Source organism: Crocodylus porosus, unplaced genomic scaffold (assembly GCF_001723895.1).
Source record: "Crocodylus porosus isolate Cpor-Errol unplaced genomic scaffold, CroPor_comp1, whole genome shotgun sequence".
Lineage (NCBI taxonomy): Eukaryota > Metazoa > Chordata > Crocodylia > Crocodylidae > Crocodylus > Crocodylus porosus.
This window is the reverse complement of record NW_017728936.1, coordinates 3,320,954-3,338,046: the sequence shown is the minus strand read 5'-3', so window position 1 is coordinate 3,338,046 and position 17,093 is coordinate 3,320,954. Positions and strand designations below refer to the sequence as shown.

Sequence of the window (17,093 nt, the reverse complement as noted above, 5' to 3'; positions counted from 1 at the left end):
GAGCTGGGGCAGCCGCTCCCGCCGAGGTCAGCCCGGCGCTCGCATCGCGCAGGGCGGCGAGGACTTCCCCAGGTAGCTGCAGGCGGGCTGTCCGTGATGGGGATTGGCGGCCCTGGCTTTTGCACGGCGCCACTTTGTTCCGCACAACTGTAAGGGGGCTGCACTTCTTCGTCGCCCGGCAAGTTTCTAGGAAACCCAGGCTGGGGCTCTGTTCTCGCCAGTGGGTGCAACTTCACGCTGCTCGTAGGAAACGAAGTGACAGCTGACAGTTAAAAGCAGGGGCCAGCGTGGTGTAGTGGTTACTGAGCAGTTAAAATAGACGCCAGTATGAGATCAGTGCGTTTGCAGCTCGCTTCAGGATGCGTGGATCGGTTATAGACCCTCACACGTAAGCATAACACATCTTTCATAGGCAGCCCTGTGTGCAGTGCCTCTGTGTGTGTGTATTTTTGAAAGGCGGCTTCAGTAAGAAGCTGCAGATGCTGAGTGCCTGTCAGTTAGACGATACTGTATATGGTCTGTAGTGCTGTGCAAAAATCCCATTTGCGAAACCAAACCAAAACAAAACAAAAAACAGACAGTGGTTATAGGCGAGTACGGGCCACAGTTTTAAATATATAAGTGTCTAACAGCACAAATAGACACCCCGAGCGGTTCTCCAGAAGTAAGTTGGAGGTTAGCTGCTCGTCTCCCATGCATTTCAGTGGAATTCAGGAGCTTTTGCAAATGGCATTAGGCACCTTTCAGGAATTGCAGATGTCCCAATACCATTCATTCCCAACGTGGGCTCTAGGAGTCTACATCATTTTAAAAAATGTTATCTGTTTGTGTCCAGGCTTACAGGCTCTGACTAAAAGAATGCCATCAAAAGATTATTCCCGTGTGTGAGGATGTGTATGGTCTACATGGTGCAGGGAGAGGAACACGGTGGGAAGAGGGATACATGTTTGACTGGGGGAGTGTGCAGAGACGGATGTAGATGAGGGGATTATGTCATTCAACCTGGACAAGGGTGTTTGTTAGAAGGAAAGCTTCTCCTGGCATTAAATTACCGAGAGCTTTGTTCTCTCACTTGGATTACCCGGGGTCCATTTCTCCCCCGTTCCACTTGAGATCAATGGGGTCGCATAAGTTGAGAACAAAATTCTGGCTTGCCCGGTGCTGTTTTGAGAGAGAACCTTTTTCATTGGTCCTATTAAGTTTGGTTTCTCTTTGGTAAGTTAAGAAGGCTGTTAAAGTTTCCATCTCAATCTTTCTTTGCATTTCAAGACTGCAGGCAGTTTTTTAAAGTTGACCCAAGTTCAAACTTTGGCTGTAAGAGCACTAAAAAATGAGATGACTTCCCATCGACTTGAGTTACAGTTGCTCCTGTTTTGGTGGCTGTATTAACACTGTGAGCCAAGAAGGTCAGGGTTGTCAATTAGCTGGCTTAACCTCATTTCCCCCTTTACTTTGTAAAGAAAAGCTGAAACTTTTCTTAACTCAGTTTAATGAATGTCAAGATCATGGTTGCTTTTGGGCTTATGTCCCTGGAAACTGATGAGAACATAAGACTCCCTCCTGTCTCGTCTTGGAAGAACAGCTTTGAAGGAAGAGACGGGGTTTCAATTCCCAGGTCCTAGTCAATCCTTTGCCTTTTTGCTGAGGCTGGCAACAAAGGTGGTTGTATTTTTTTGTGTTTGGTTTTGTTTTGCTGATATAGAAACTTGCCTCGCTAGGAAGGTGCAAGCGCAACCACTCCTTTCCTGTGTGTCAACAGGCAGTACTCAGATGCTGTCAGCTTTGGGTCACCACTGACCTGCCTTGCATTTGATCCCAGAAGACACTGGGATATTCCACTCCGTGTTTGTCTTTGATCCATTTAGCCTTCCTGCTGCATGGCTGTTTTTCCTCCCGCCGGTTGCCCCACCCTCAATAGCTTCATCAAGAGCAGTAAGAGTTGTTACCAGCATGGCACTGTGAATGATCAAAAGTGCTTAGTGCAGCAGGTGCCTGACACTCGCGTAAAGTGATGGTGATATGCCAACTGGTCCGAGTTGTTCCTATCCCTTCCCAGGGATAAAATCTTCCTGCAGCCCACTCGTAACTTGTTCAGTCTACCCATATACAAAAAACTTCATAGCAAGCCATGAAGATTTAAAAGTAAGCTGGTTGGCCTTGGATCAAAGAGCACAACCTGGTCCAGTATCCTCTGGAGCGAGGTCCGCTCTTGTTGCCAACATACATACACGCATGATGGGATGTTCCTGCGTTCTTATACCATGGTGTTGGGCCCCTGTGAAAAAAAAGCCGAATGGAAGTTGTGTTTCAGTGATTAGGACCATCATACAACACAACATTTCTCAAAGGATTTTGGGTCATGAACTGATTTTTAAGGTTGTGGTATCACTTTGTTTCTGTGTTCTGGATAATAAGAAAGGGACCGCTTTTCTTTCTCTGCAAGTACCCTGTAACCACTCCAGCCCAAGGCAGTGCCCCTCTTGCAGCAATTAAGACGAATGTTTCTTGTTTTGTTTTTTTCCTTCCTCCTCTTCCATTTCTGTTTCCCTTTTCTCTTCCTCAGCTTTTTTCCTTCCTTCTTTTCATGGGTCCACTAGACGTTTGCCACATGCCTCACCAACCCTGATTTAATAGATCGTTTGAAAGAATCCCTAACCAACCTGCAGGATGCCAGTAAGGCTGAGGCTAGCAGCTGTTTTATAAAAGGTTCAAAACAGTTGACTGGTTTTTAAAACAAACAAACAAAAAAGACAGCTTCATGCTGAAATTGGGAAACTCTGCAGCACATGAATACATCAATTTGTTTCAGCTCTGCAAACACTGGCTGCTCTCTGTGGTTAGGGTGAAAAGCAGCTTGGTAGCCCTTTCTGGAAGCTGGGGATCTGTAATTGGGACTCAGAAGTGCTGAGAGCGAATTACATCTCTTGCTAACAAAGCCTGTGACTTGTGGGAAACCCCAAGAGTGGCAAAATAACAGTGCAGCAAAACATATTGAAACGAAGAGATTCTGGACTTGAGTCTCTTCTTGCTCCCCCCTTCCTCCCATCCCACCCCTGGTTTACGTGGGCATGATGCCATTCTTCTCTGAGGCACCAGAAGAAGAATCATTCTGTGCTCGGTGTAAAAATCCAGGTTGCTGGGAGTGGGAAAGGAGCACTGTCATGGCATTGCTTCCCAAGCTCATTCCCAAGTACTGGAACCATGTGTGCAAACAGACACTGGTTTGTGTGTGGGTGGCATCGTGGTGATGTATTGTTATCTGACCGAGCCCTTCACTCGTTGGGATGAGATGAGCTCTGAGTGCAAGGCAAGACTCCCCCCCGCGTAGCTAGAAGAAAACCAATTTGCAATATGCAGCCTATTGTAACAGTATAAAGGGATCCAGACCCTTAGCAACTGGATGTAGGGCCCACATGTATTTTAACTTTTCCATGGCAGGGTCACTTCCTTCTGTTCGCCCCTTTGTGAAGGTGACTTAACCAAACCAAACTAAACCAAGTTCTTCTACAAATGCACATGGAGACCCTGGTAGAAAAGGCATTGCAGACAGGCCAAGTGCTGTGGAAGCAGGAATGAATGAATCTTCACAACACTCAGGGCACAGGAGTCTAATATTCTTATCTCCCTTGTGGGTAAACTGAGGCACAGAGGCGAGAAGAGACTTGGTCACACAGCGATTCTGTAGCAGAGCTGGGAATACCAAGCGTCTCAACTGCCACATGTGCACATGCCTACAAGACCATCTTTTACCTGTTCAAATTGCAAAAGTTAATTTGTACCATCTAGGGAGTGTGACAGAAATTCCTTCCTTCCTTCACCTGCTGGGCCTGGTACATGCGCCCAGGAGGTAGGCCTGGGGTGACTGGGATGATCTGTAAGATAATTCTGTTCAACAGCAGCCAGCTAATTGGCCAAGATATTTGTGGAAGAGCACTGGGGTTGAACTAGGGACTCAGTGAAGAACTGGTTTTTGTTTGCTCTCTGTGCCTGCAGGCTTTCCCCCGCTACATCCACTTCTTGTCCCTAAGAAATCAGGCTTAGCAAAAGCCAGATCATTGGTTATGATCAGGCAGTGGGCACCACCGGGTCTTGGGTGATACCAAGAATCTAGCATGCTGGCTGCTGGGCCGTCCCCTTTCACGCACGCCTGCAGAGGGATTGGGGGGCCAAAGGCACCTGCTCTAGAAATGGGGACATCTCTGTGGAGAAGAAGTGCTCAGCTAGGAGAGTTGGTAGTTGGCGGGGCTGTGTGTGTGCGGGGAGGAAGTGAGCTGTGGGCAGTGACTTGGGAGAGGGAGACTGGTTTTCTCTTTGCAGTTATTGGGTGCTACCCAATCTAGTTTTGAGTCAATGCCATATTCCCTTATTCTTGTGTGGGCTGTACACCAGGCTGCTCCCTGTGCCCACAGTGTCGCTTGAAGATTTTCTGTAGCCCTACCCTCACTACGCCTTCGTAGTATTATTTGTACCATAGTAATGCTGAAATATCCTAGCTGAGATCACTGCTTTTTCTTCCCAACCTTATGTGGTTTCTACTGTAAAGTCATCATTTCTCATTTCATGTACCTTCAACATCTAGCACAAAAAGGCTAAGAGAATAAATAACTTCAGGTCTTTAATGTCTGGTACATCTTGGATGCTACATTAATACCAATGGCAAGAGCACCTCTAATCATTGTGGATTGTTTCCTGCAGGGATGAATTATCAACCTACCAGGGCAAGGCTCTAGTGACAGAAGGTCTTGAGCTGCTGGAGTATTTTGTGCTGTCTGGCTGGGTTGAGATGGGTATTTTGATTGCAATCGAATAATTTCTGTTCTAGGCATATTAGAAAATGCCTCTGGCTGGAAGGTATGAAATTGAAATAGTAGCTCACAAAGGGAGGAGCACAGTGTCTGTAGCTCTGTATATATTTTTTCTATGCAGTGACTTTATAAATACAAAAAGTCAGCTTGTTAAGGGGCAAAGCCATGTTAATGCCTGTAATGAGAGACCTCGCTTGGGGGCTTGATATTTGTCTTTTCTTTGTCTGTTTTCCTTAAAATAAAGGATGCCTAGACCATGAAGGCACTATTTTATTCTGTGTAGGGAAAGCAGAACCATATTTCCAATCAAGAGAATGAAAAGCACAAATCCTGCTTTGCATTTGCCATTTCTTTGTCACCAAACTTGAGAAACCGTGTAATTACAGTGTAATTACAAGAGCCGTCCTCTAATTTGCCATGTAATTACCATGTGCTGTGGTTTGATAAGCCTTATAAATGGAGGGATAACAAAATAACATTTTGGTAGGTTGCTTTTTAGCTTCCCAAGAGAATGTCCCCAAACAAGATTCTTGCCATACACACATTGCAAGCCCATAGCAGATTGTTGGCAGCTACAGAAGTGAGTAGCTGGGCTTTGCCTAGCCTCCAGCTGGAGTATGCCAGGCTAATTTTTATAAGAACAACTAAAAGAAATGCCACTAAAATAATAGCTGTCATTCTAATCTGAAGAGATCCACTTTCCACAGTTGGCCTGCAGCACATGGGTACCGAGAGATAGCAAGCAAAGATGCTCAGAATGGATGCAGCCACAAAATAGGGATGTCTTTGCCCAGGATTCAGGGCAGCCCTATTACCTCAATACTTAGGAGCAATGCAAAGCCACCAACGGATTTTAAAATGATCTCAGATTCAGAGCAATGCAATTCAGAGCAATGACTCAGCCTAGATTACTCTTTATGCGATGACTTTTCTCACTTGAAGCTATGCTGTTTCATGGAAACCAGCCCCTCTACATAGGTAGAAATCCAAAGGGGTAGGGATAGTGCTGTTAGCAGCTTCAAACTCTAATGTAGAAGGGACAAATGGCTGCGCATCGGCAGAGGACTGACTGTCATAGCTGTGCAGGGGCAGCCAGGGAACATTCATTGTGCATGACCGCTGAATATCTGGGCTTGATGAAGATGGAGGCACCCTCCAGGAGTTTGGATGTTTGGAGGCCTGATCCCACTCACTCTGGTAAAAATGCATGGAGTCCACTCATTTATTACTCCGAGCAGATAGTAAAGTGACAGTCTGGTTTTTAGCATCTGTTCCACATACTTGGATGGCTCCCAGGATGTAGTTTTTGAGTACTTCCAGATCTTAAAAGCATTTCTCTCTCAATATCCCAATGAGGGAGGGCATGGCTGTCACAGAAGTAGTCCATCAAAGGGGACCGCTTGCAGAGCAGGGAGTTGTACCTCAGCCTCCGTTCTAAGCAATCGCCTTAACTAACCCTCCTCCCTCCAATGCTGCCTGCTTCAAGAGACGACAGCCTTCCCATCAGCTCAGCAAGTGCTGATGAGATCTGAATGCCTGAGCAAGCCCCCATTGACTTTCTGTAATAAAGACTCTCCAGTCAGACCTTTAAGATGACAGCTCTGAGACTGGAGACAAGCTGGACCTCAGTTTAGTCTCTTGTAGCTGCACAGAGAGCAGAAATGAGTCAGGCAGTTGGGGAGAAGGTAGGTGATGAGTAAGAACGTGTTTTTCTTTTCAGTAAAAAAGACAGTTAATTTTCTGATTCTAACCTCACATTATTCTGATGGTTTCCTGCAGGCTGGCTCAGTTAGAATACACTTTAAGGCTTCAGTAGCAGCAGCCCGAGGTCCTGCCTCCGGGCTGGCAGAAAGAGTGGGTTTGTAATAGGAATTCCTGTTCCGTTTAACTTTTTGCATAATTGGGCCGAACTTTGCTTTGCAGAATCAATAATCTGTTGCTCTGAGCTGCAGGAAGCTGGCTGCTGGGGTTAAGCAGCTAGTCACACACCAGTGCAGGTTTAAGTCTTTCTGGAGGCATTTTAGCACTTGACCTTTGCGAGGTAGCTGCTCTGAGTTCCACATACACTGAGTTACTAGCAGGTTTTGAACCGTGAGCCTGCACCACAAACTTCAGCCTCCTGATGCAGAGAAAACATGCTCTTAGCTGATAGGAGAGCTAGGCTTTTACTTGGAATAACCAGGGGACTGGTTATTCCCCATTTACATCATAAACTCTGCTGGCATGTTACCCAGGGAGTTTACTGTATTTATGTTGCTTGGAGGAGGTCACATTGAGCTCTTCTTTGAGCATTATGAACGTTATATGTTTTGTGGCCTTCTATGAGCAGAGAATTGACCTCCTTGTCCCAAGGCACTGCTTTTCATCCATCCCTCCGCCATTACGGTATTTTCTGTGGTGCTGCTGGGCTCCTTTGCTTTCCCCATTTCAGCTGTGGTGCTGTACTTCAGCTCCTTGTTTGGAAGGAGCAAAAGAAAGCAAAAAGACATCCCGCCCTTTTATACTTAAGCTCTCTTTTTGGGTGGATTGTTCCAAACGAGAGAGGAGATGAAATTCGTTGCCCTCTGACCATACACGAGTCTACACCAGTATCAGGGAAAACTAGTTCAAGGCAGGTTTAGATCTGGAGAGGTTAATCTAATGCCCACTGAACTCAATGGAGATTCCTACTGTCTACAAGGGGGCAAAAGATCAGACTCTTCATGTTTTATAGGTTGTGAGGTTTGACCTTGGTAAATCGCATGAAACGGAGAAGCTGCAAGGAAGAAAACAGAGGCTGCATGGATGAACTGTTGCACTTCAAAGAAGGAATGCAATTACCAACACATTTGCTTTGCTGCCTGCAATACAGTACAGGCAACAGCTGGACGCAGCTAAAGAACGTTCATTGCACTGTGCCCATGTGGAGCCCCATCTGGCTCGACAGAGCTGCTTGTCAGGCAAAGATTTGCTCACCCAGATCCACTAGTAGGATCTGGGCCCAAGTCCCAAGTATTCTAGGTCCGTGCAGGGCTCAAAGTTGTGAATGATGGGTCCAGAGCACAAGCAGTGCAAACCAGCAGAGCTCTATTGAAGCCTGTGAGCTGTACCTGAACTGGTATAAATTAGGATAATTGCATTGAAGCTGGTGGATGCCCTTCATCCAGAGTATGGCTCTGCATCTCTGTCCTTCTGTTTCTGTTTCGTGACTAAGCTGCTCGCTGCCTTGGCTTTTTCATATTGTGTAGTTTATAATCTTCCAAGTAGATACGAAAGAAATTTGTCTGCAGCACTGGCCAAGGCGGCTCCGGTTTCACTGGCATTGGGCCATGCTTACTTCCAGAGTCAAAATATTGCTGGTTAAACAATAAATATTTATTGATTCTTTAGCTAGCTCCTACATTTTTCCCAGGTGCATTGGAATTTTTAGGGGCCACTCAAGTTCAAATAAAGCTTCCTTGCTGAAGTAGCCGTGCTGGGTTTCTCTATCATTTCTTTGTGCTTCTGCTCATTATAAAATGGTGAGACACCTCTGCTGCTTCCAGCGGTAGCAGCTTTATATTCATGCAGGATGTTCAGGTAACGCTGTTTTCTGGCTTTTGTGAAACGATGGCGTCAGAACTGCCTCGCGGGTATGTTTGCGCCTGTTTGTTGGCTGCAGTAAATCAGCATCCTTTGCTGACTACTCCAGTTTCCTCCAGTTCAGGATCTGTCAGCTTATATTCCAGTGAGTGCGATTCAGCAGTGCCTGGCAAGGATGATAGTTTAAGACCTGAATCTGCAAACACTCATGTACCTAATTCACATGAATAGTCCCTTTACGTGAGTGGCCATTCGGCAATGGCAATAAAGAGCTCAGGGAATGGTTCTAGCAGGTGGCAAAATACCAAATCAAATGGGTAAGTGAATTTGATTTTGCAGAAACCGCCAATAAACTCAAAATTGTAACTTGGTCCCGCTTCTCCAAGATTTTGGAAATATTTAAATCTGGAATTACGCGTGTATGTACATGCTTACTTCTTATTTTACATTTTTCAGACTTTTAAAAGCTGTGCAGTTTATGTTTGAAAGTATTTGTTCATTTTTGATAAGGGCAGAAATGTTGATGACTCCATCAAAGAGCAGAATGAGTTATTTTTTCCTGTGGCTAAAAGCTATAGTGAAGCAACCTTGTTTGAAATATGTAGCAATGTTTGGCAGCATTTTCCCAAATCTTAAGAAAACAAACAACCCTCCACCCCTTTTTTATTACAAAAATCATTTTTTTCTGAAATCTTAGCTGAAATAGCAAATTTTTTACTTTTTCGCCTAAATGGCAAACACTTGAAACCTGGCTCTCTGAGCACTTTGGTTTATGCATGGTTGGTTGCAAGACCAGTGCCTCTGAAGGCAGCTGAAGCAAGCTGATGTATATCAGGATTGGACAGGCCATGTTTTCCTGACCTCCCCTGATATAACTGAACAGGCCCTTTTTTTTGGCATGGTTGATACTGGGCTCCATGCAGCACGTTTTTTGTTCTGCCCAAAGCTGTTTCAATGGTTTACCTGGCTTTTGTGATAAAACAGGCTGACATTCTGGTGAAAACTCATTGCTCAGTTGTGCCGTCAGCTCCCGTTACTCTTCATTGCCAGAGAAGCGCTAATGAGAGCCGTAGTGGAAATACTTTTGTCGATGCCAGTTATTTCCAAATACAATGAATAAATAGAAGTACTCTTTTCAAAAGAGTGTCCCCTCCTGCCTGCTACTCCCCCAGATTTGAGTACCAGAGTTCAAGACTGTGGGTCAAGGTGAATCCTTAGTGTCATCTTCTGTTCCTTGCTGACTACAGGCTGCTGTGCCCGTGCAAAGCCCTAGCAGTGGCTCTGAGTAGATCATGAGTATGTGCACATGCTCTTGGCTCCCTGGTTTTAACTCCATCTAATGATGCATATTCCTTTGGGATTAGGATGGGATCTGCCAGGATCCAACCTCTCATCTCCCCCTCCTCCCTCCCACTTTAATGAAGCAAGTTAGTAGGTGTGATATAGGAACCAGGATTAATGCCGGACCTGATCCTGGTAACACTCATTCCCACTGTTACTCCCATGCTATCCCATCGGTTTAATTCTTCCAGAAAGAATCACGGAGACATTTGTTTGCAGCCTGACTGGGCTTTCTCATGGTTGTACCAAGCGCTCTGCTCTGAGCAAGGCTCTGTGAGCTCAGCCCATGCATTGGGGTGGCTCCTGACTACACCCGTTAGGAGTACTTGTATCATCAGGCTACCAGCCAAGATTACTTAGCGCAGGGTCAGCTACTCTGAGGAGTCACCTCACCCCAGCAGGGGGAATCAGGTCTTGCTGGTGGAAGCCTTAAGGCCTGCGTTAGGTTAGCTGCATGCTGAGCTATCACCTGGGACCTTACTGCGCTCAAGCTCTTTTACTTTCCCAATGCTATGATTCTAACCTCGTGCTGATGGGAGACCTGTGAATGCTGCCATCTTCTTTTGTCTCTGATATGGCAGCCATCGAGAACTGTCTGCCTTCAGCACCACAAAGATGTTATCCCTGTTTGCAAGAAGGGGAAACCGAGGCTCAGAATAATTGAAAGTCAAGCAGCATGCCTCGGGGCAAGCTGTGACTGGAACCCAGTGCGCTAACCACAAAGCCGCTCTTCTCCCTCTGTTTTACAGAGTCCGGGTATCCCAAGGCTCTTTGCAGCACAGTAAGTACCAATATAGCATAGGACAGGCAAATGCAGAGGCTGTCGTGCATCATGCTAGCATTTCAGACACTTGTTTTCCTCCCAAGGACGGGGTTCTTGATAAGCTGGGGCTCTGCTGACCTTGAAGTCTCCATCTGCTGATGGGCTATGTACTGTTTCTGATGTCTGTTACATCTTACTAGGTATGACAGCTGCAATGGTCAGAGCCTCACAGCCTTAGTTTGAATAAACACCCAGAAGTTTGGATATTTCTACCATACTAGTGTCTTCTAAACAACTTCCTTCGCCCCATGGATGTTCCTACCTCCAATTTTAATCCTGGAACAGGGTAGAGTTGACAGCTATCTCCTCTGACATCTTCTGAGGCATCCTCTATTTTAATGGATGAGTTTTGTGGATAGTCCCTTTCATCTGAGGCTCTCAGCCCATGTGCAGCAGTTAGGCCTTGACTTCTGTCAGACTTGTGACAGAGTCCATCGTTTTTTCCGTTTTACAAATGGAGAAACTGAGTTTGGGCTTTGACAAGAGCACCTTTTAACTGCAGCCAAAGGGAAGAGAGCTTGGAGGCAAACCCCAGCTGTCTGATATCAAGGTAGGTCTGCATGATGACCCTGGAGTGACACAAGTTAGCAAACTCACTTTAAAATTGACCCTGAATGAAGCAGGGTTTAGGCGGAGACAGTTTTGATCCACTTGTACAAAGTCACACAGAGTAAGAGTTAAACCGTAAGAGCAGGTCTGTCATTTGATATCAATATCTGTGTATGCCCACAGACAACTGAAGTGACTTGCCAAAAGTAGGACTGGATCTTGGGATTTGGGGCTTCTCGTCTCCTGTGTCAGCAGCTAATTTGCTCTTCTGCTACTTGTTAAAGGTGGAGCTGTTTATCACAGGAGGTGTTTGGGCTGAAAAAATGTTGGAAAGGGAAAATGCATATACAAGTAGATGTGCATACAGTGAATCTGTGTCTGCTGGATGGCCCTGTGGCTAATTTCTGTTTAGTTGTGGCAAGAGAGTTGGCTTCTTTGCTGTAGAGCAGGCTAGATGGGTTTGTGTGGAGGGGTGCTGGTATATGCTTTCTTAGGATTTAGGCATATGACTCTCCCAACACAGTGAGAAGGAAATAGGCTCCCCTGAAGGTGATCTTCACAGGGTGGCTCTGAAATACAAGCCAGCTCCCACGCTTTGCAAGGTGTTAGTGGACTGGTGATGAATTAAATATATTTCCTTATACAGAGGGTATTTAAATTGGCTCCATATGGTTTAGGGGATCTGTAGCCCTTTCTTGAAGGGCGATGGCATGGTTAGAAATTTGGGTTTTGCTGACTGGAGCTAGACACGGAGTCAAAAACCCACCAGCTCATCCAGCCTTCCTTCCTGCACCTCCGCCCCCTACTTGTAAAGGTGGAGCTGTTTATCACAGGAGGGTTTGGGCTGAAAAAATGTAACTACAGTTGTTCCTGGTTATATCCTGGCTTTTCACTGAACAAAAAAAAACCAAACACATTCTTGTTTAAATATTTAAACATATAGGATGTGTTCCTCCAAAATCCATCTGCTGGTTCATACACTATGTAGTCATAAAATGCTGTTGTGATTAACCTGCACCCTCCTACCCCTGCTAATTTTGCCCTCTGTTTAACTGGGAATGGAGGTGCTTTTTCTATTTGAACACTCAAGATTAAAGTGTCGCGAGGAAAAACAAGTCAGCAAATAAAGCTAAGTTTTAAGACTTTGCCTTCTCAGAGCCTGAGCTCACACCTTTGCATGCAGTGGGAGTTTTGCTGTTAACCTCAGCGGGAGTCGGTTCAGCCCCTTGTACAGCCGGTGACGTCAGAAGAAGTAAGTGTCCTGCAAACACAAGCTGCAGTGCAACGGGGAATCGGTGCCTTGCTTTGATGAGGACACAGAGATACAGAGCCTCCTCCAAGGCCAGGCTGAATTTGGCTTTAGAGATGAGTGTTTTTGTATCCAGGGGATAAAGAATGACTTTTTCAGCATGTTAGCCCTTGCAATGAACCATTAGCTTGTATATGCACTGCTATGCACCTATTGCTGGAATTTGAATTGCTCAATCCTGTCTCGCAGGTACTGTCCTGTTCACAGTTAAGTTTTCCTTGCTGCCTATGGATTTTCAGAGCCTGTGAGTTTGGGGCAGGACTACCTGGATTCTGTATCCTATATTGTATATAAAGGAAGCAGTATTGCTTTGTGGATAGAGGGTTGGACTAGGACTTTAAGCCAGGATTCCTCCTACTTCTGCCACTAACTTGCTGGGAGACCTTGGGCAGGTCACTTCGCTTCTGTGTTTCCCTACCCGTAAAGTGGAGATAATGATGCTGACCTGCTTTGTCCAGCACTGTGAGATCTAGGGGTGAAGCAAGATGTTCCAAGACCTGGCCATTATAATGAGTAATTAGTATTTTAATATCACTAGCATTGAGAAGCTGGAAGTAGACGCAAGTAGCACTACAGCAACTGGAAGTGCGAAGTGATTTGGATTTGGTCAATGCTTTTTTCATTGAACTCTCTATTCTTGGCTGAAGTTAATGGTTTATTCTTTCCCCCCGCCAAAAAAACTGTTAATTTCTTTCAAAATTTGAACTTTAGAAATGCAAAATCACAAAAGTACTGCTTTTGTAATTTTTCCCAGACTGAAAATCTTCACTTTCTGGCTTTTCACTGAACAAAAAAAAAAAAAAAAAAAAAAAAAAAGAGGAATGGGAAGTTTGTCAAAGAAAACAGTATTTTCTGCAAAAAAAACAATAGATTTTTAAAACGGCCCTGGCAATAACATCCATCTGGCACTTTGAAGACAAAGCACTGAGCGTTAACTATTGAGTGCTCAAAACCAGCTTTGCAGTGCCAGTAACTACAGTTGTTCCTGGTTATATCCTGGAGTTTGGATAATGAGCCAGGCTACTCAGATCACTGCTGCGTCACCGCAGAATATAAGCTGATTCCTCAGGTTTGAACCAGGAGTCTCAGCTCCCAGACTTACGCTCAGACCACAGAGCCTGCTGCCCCGTCTCCTGGGGCAACCTGCATCCATCCACGGGTATTTTTTAGAGACATTTGCAAATGGCGATGCAAGAAGATTAGGCACTGATGTCACAGGCTCATCCTGTTCCTGGCAGCTTGCTACCTTGGTGTCGCAGCCCGTGCGCTCTCTAGCCGCGGCAGGAACGTTTCCACGTCCAGCGTAAGCTGTGGGGTTTCAGAGCCACCACTGTAGCTGTGGCTCAGGTGGGTTGTTAGCCACTGGCGCTACTTTCCACCCCTTTGAGCGGCTCCTGATTTGAAGCTCGCTCTGAACCTTTCCGCTCGAAAGACTGCAGCCTAAGGAGTAACATATGGTCCGTCAGGCCAATCTAACCACTGTAGAAATCAGTTATATTAACAGGCTCCTGAAGAGAGTGAGTTATGAGTGAAGGGGATGCCCGTCTCTCCCCAAATCTCCGTTCTCTCCCTTGAGGCGATCCATCCCCTCTGGTGTGTTTTGACCTGAGTAGCTGGACACTTTCTGGTTGTAACGGAGGGCTGCTTTCTTCCTCATTTAGGTGGGATTTTACCTTGGGAGTCTCCAGGCAAGTGCTGATTTAAAGCCAGCATCTCGGATCTGGATATGAATTTTTTTTAAGGGGGCTAGTATGTCTTTAAACAGCTGTGCACCAGCGTGCGTAAACGCACTTGCTAATCCGGTGACTAATTCAATGTATTATAAAGCAGCAGCCTGCCTCCTGCCAAGTCAGAACTGTGTCCCTATCTGACTGGGTGTGTGAGGCTGAAGGAATCGTTGCTGGGAGCTCGCAAGATGCTGCCCTCTTTCATCTCGCCCTGCCATTGATGTGGAGCTGCCCCCCTTCTCCTCCCGCCGCTCCCCATGTCAATTTATTTACTCATCCGGAGGGCACAGCCAGGCGCTCTCTTGAGTCAGCACCGCCCCGCCAATGGGAGCTGCCAGAGCAAATTCCAGGGAGGAAACAAATCTCATGACTTGTCTCGGAAAAGTTTCTTCCAAAAAGATCCCCTTACGGTTACAAAGCCCTTGGAGCCTGTGCCTTCGTCACAGCCCCTGCATGGCTCATGATTTCTCAACCTCTGGGGATCTGAGCCAAGGGAGGCTGTGGGAGTTACTGGCTGCTTCTTGCTCCATTAAAACTAGAGCGGGACTCGGCGAGCCGAGGGTGTCTGACCCGGGGGTTGGACATCTTGGGAAAGGGTGCCTGGGCCCGGTTCTCAGGACCAGACTCCTCAGTTTGAGTGGAGGGTTTGCCTCAGGTTGCTCATCTTTCTGTCTCTCTCCATGATCTCTAACCCCCGTGCTGCACAGAAAGCATTCCCTTCTGATGGGAGTTTTCATCTTTCTCCTTCAGAGCTGGTTTGAAATGAGGCCAGAAGAGTTTGCTAACTTCTGGTTTAACCGAAGGGCAGTAAACAAGGCCAGCGCTCTTTCAGGAAAAGCCTGACTTTTGATCGTGCTTTCAGGGAAGTGGGAAGAGACCTCAATGCAAAGCCCTGCCTGTGGGGCCTGGTCTGCTGCCCAGTGCCGTCAGAGTCTTTCCATTTGCTGCAGGGGGTTGGATCAGGCCCTTCAGCAGGAAAAAGTGAAACCTCTGGCAGCTGCTGGTTTTGGTTCCCTTCCGAGCGTCAGTGCTGGGGAAGGGTGCTGGGCTCTGGAGACTGGAATTCCTCCTCCTAACCACAGATTCAGCACAGCCCCGACTGGGTATTTTCGCAACTGTCCCACTCTGGTCATTATGACCTAGCGGGACTCGGTGAAGGACATGATGCAGTGAGCTTGGGCACAGAGAAGCATAGGCACCTCTGATTTAGTTAGTTTGTAAGGTGCGCCTCCGCCCTACCTTCTGCCGCTCAATTGTTGTTACCCTACAACGGCGCCAGTTCAGCGCAGTGGCAGCGCCGCCTGTTACGCTGCGCCCGGCTGTTCAGCGAGTGGCAGGGTGGAGCAGTGTTAGCCTCCCCCAGCCCCAAATCATTTCACATCAGCCAGAAGGGGTCCAAGGCTGTTCCTCAAATGGTGAGCTAATGGGGACAGGCTCCATGGGCTCAGCCCAGTCTCCTGAGCTATCCAGCCAGGCCTGAGCTGAAACGTCTCTGACTGTGGGAATCAGCTGAGGATTCCTGGAGTTCCTTTGGCAAGGGCTCTAGGCCTCCAGCTAGCCAAGTGACATCCCCTCCACCCCCTTCCCTCCACTTATATCGCATCCTAATAGCCTCTTGGCCTAAGCAGATGAGTTCAATCAGTCCTTTCACCATCTGCTCCCAAGCGCTTCTGCTGGGGAAGGCTTGCAGCCAGAGTGGCTGTAATTCCATAATAGCTTCCGGATGTTGTGCTCACAGTGAATGAGGGCTGCGTATCTCAGCCGTATCCCTTTGCTTCTAAGCTTATTCTGCCTATGAGCATATCTGATCATCACCAACCACTTGGATTTATTCCTGCTTTCTCTCTTAGTCTCCTAGCCACCTCTCTTAGTCTCCTAGATGGGAGATTGAGGAGGCAACTAATAAGTGGCATAATCCCGGCTTTTGAGTCGCTCATGGAATAGCCCATCGTTCAGCCTTTGGCTCCTGGGCTTCAGTGAAGGAGGCTGTTAGGGAAGCCCTGGGAGAAGGTGCATGTCTCTGAATGCTTTCCACAACTCACTCCCATTTCCTCCCAGTATTTGCTATGTCCAGTTGCTGCCCTGAATGTTCCCTAGTAGCAAAAATCCTATAAACCGGAGTTGGCAAAAGTTTATTTTATTTTATTTTTTGGCTGCCCAGGGGGCATCCCTCTCACTCTGGGGCCAGTGAAGCCTATTTTTCTTACAGTGCAACAAAGAGGGTAGGGATCTGCGTGAGGCTTGCTGGCCACAGCCTAAAGATGCAGCAGATTTTTGGTGGTTCTACCTTGTGGTGGAGAGGGAGATTTTGGGACAAATTGTTTTTTTGAGCTTGAAAAATCCCTCCCCACAGTGGCAGCACTCTATACTTTAGTTCCCCCAGCTATTAAAAATTAAGAAGGCAGGTGGTTAATAATAATTACTTAAAGGGGAGTCATGAAGCCTGTTAAAAGCCAGTATGCTTCAAAAGGTGCTTAGAATCCCATAGCACAGGCTATAGGGCAATAACTGGAAGGCTTTTATGCCGGGGTACTCAGGTTACTCGCTTTACTGTATTATCTATGCACTTCACAGCTGTTAGTGCATACTTACAATCCACTGTGAGGCAGGGAAGTGAGATGATCCCCATTTTACAAAGGGTAAACTGAGGCATGTTGCCAGTTGCCAGTAGCTCCAGTTGCCAGGGCTGGCAGACACCGACTGCCAGCACTAATAGCACTCCAGTCATAATTATGCTGTATAGGAGAATGTGGGATGGCTGCTCGCCAGCTCCACGGGTGATCTTCCAGACAGGTATATGCAGCAAAGCAGCTATCAGCATGGGCTGTTTTGGGAGGCTCAGCAGGAGGTTGAGGCCTGAACAGGCCATGGAGAATGAAAGTGAGGTCCCCACCCTGAGCTGGCACTGGGGGATCTTAGGGGGGGAGGTAGCTGGCATGCTTCTGCTGTACCAGCCCCATCACTAAATAGAGATTGTC

General features: G+C 46.7%; 1 protein-coding gene and 1 pseudogene across 3 annotated transcripts in view; both read left to right on the top strand.

Moving 5' to 3' along the window:
* Nucleotides 1–15,288, top strand: part of LOC109317925 — a 30,605-nt pseudogene extending 15,317 nt beyond the window's left edge.
* ETS1 (ETS proto-oncogene 1, transcription factor) overlaps nucleotides 1–17,093 on the top strand; it is a 109,520-nt gene that overhangs the window by 45,632 nt on the left and 46,795 nt on the right. The window lies entirely within an intron of this gene.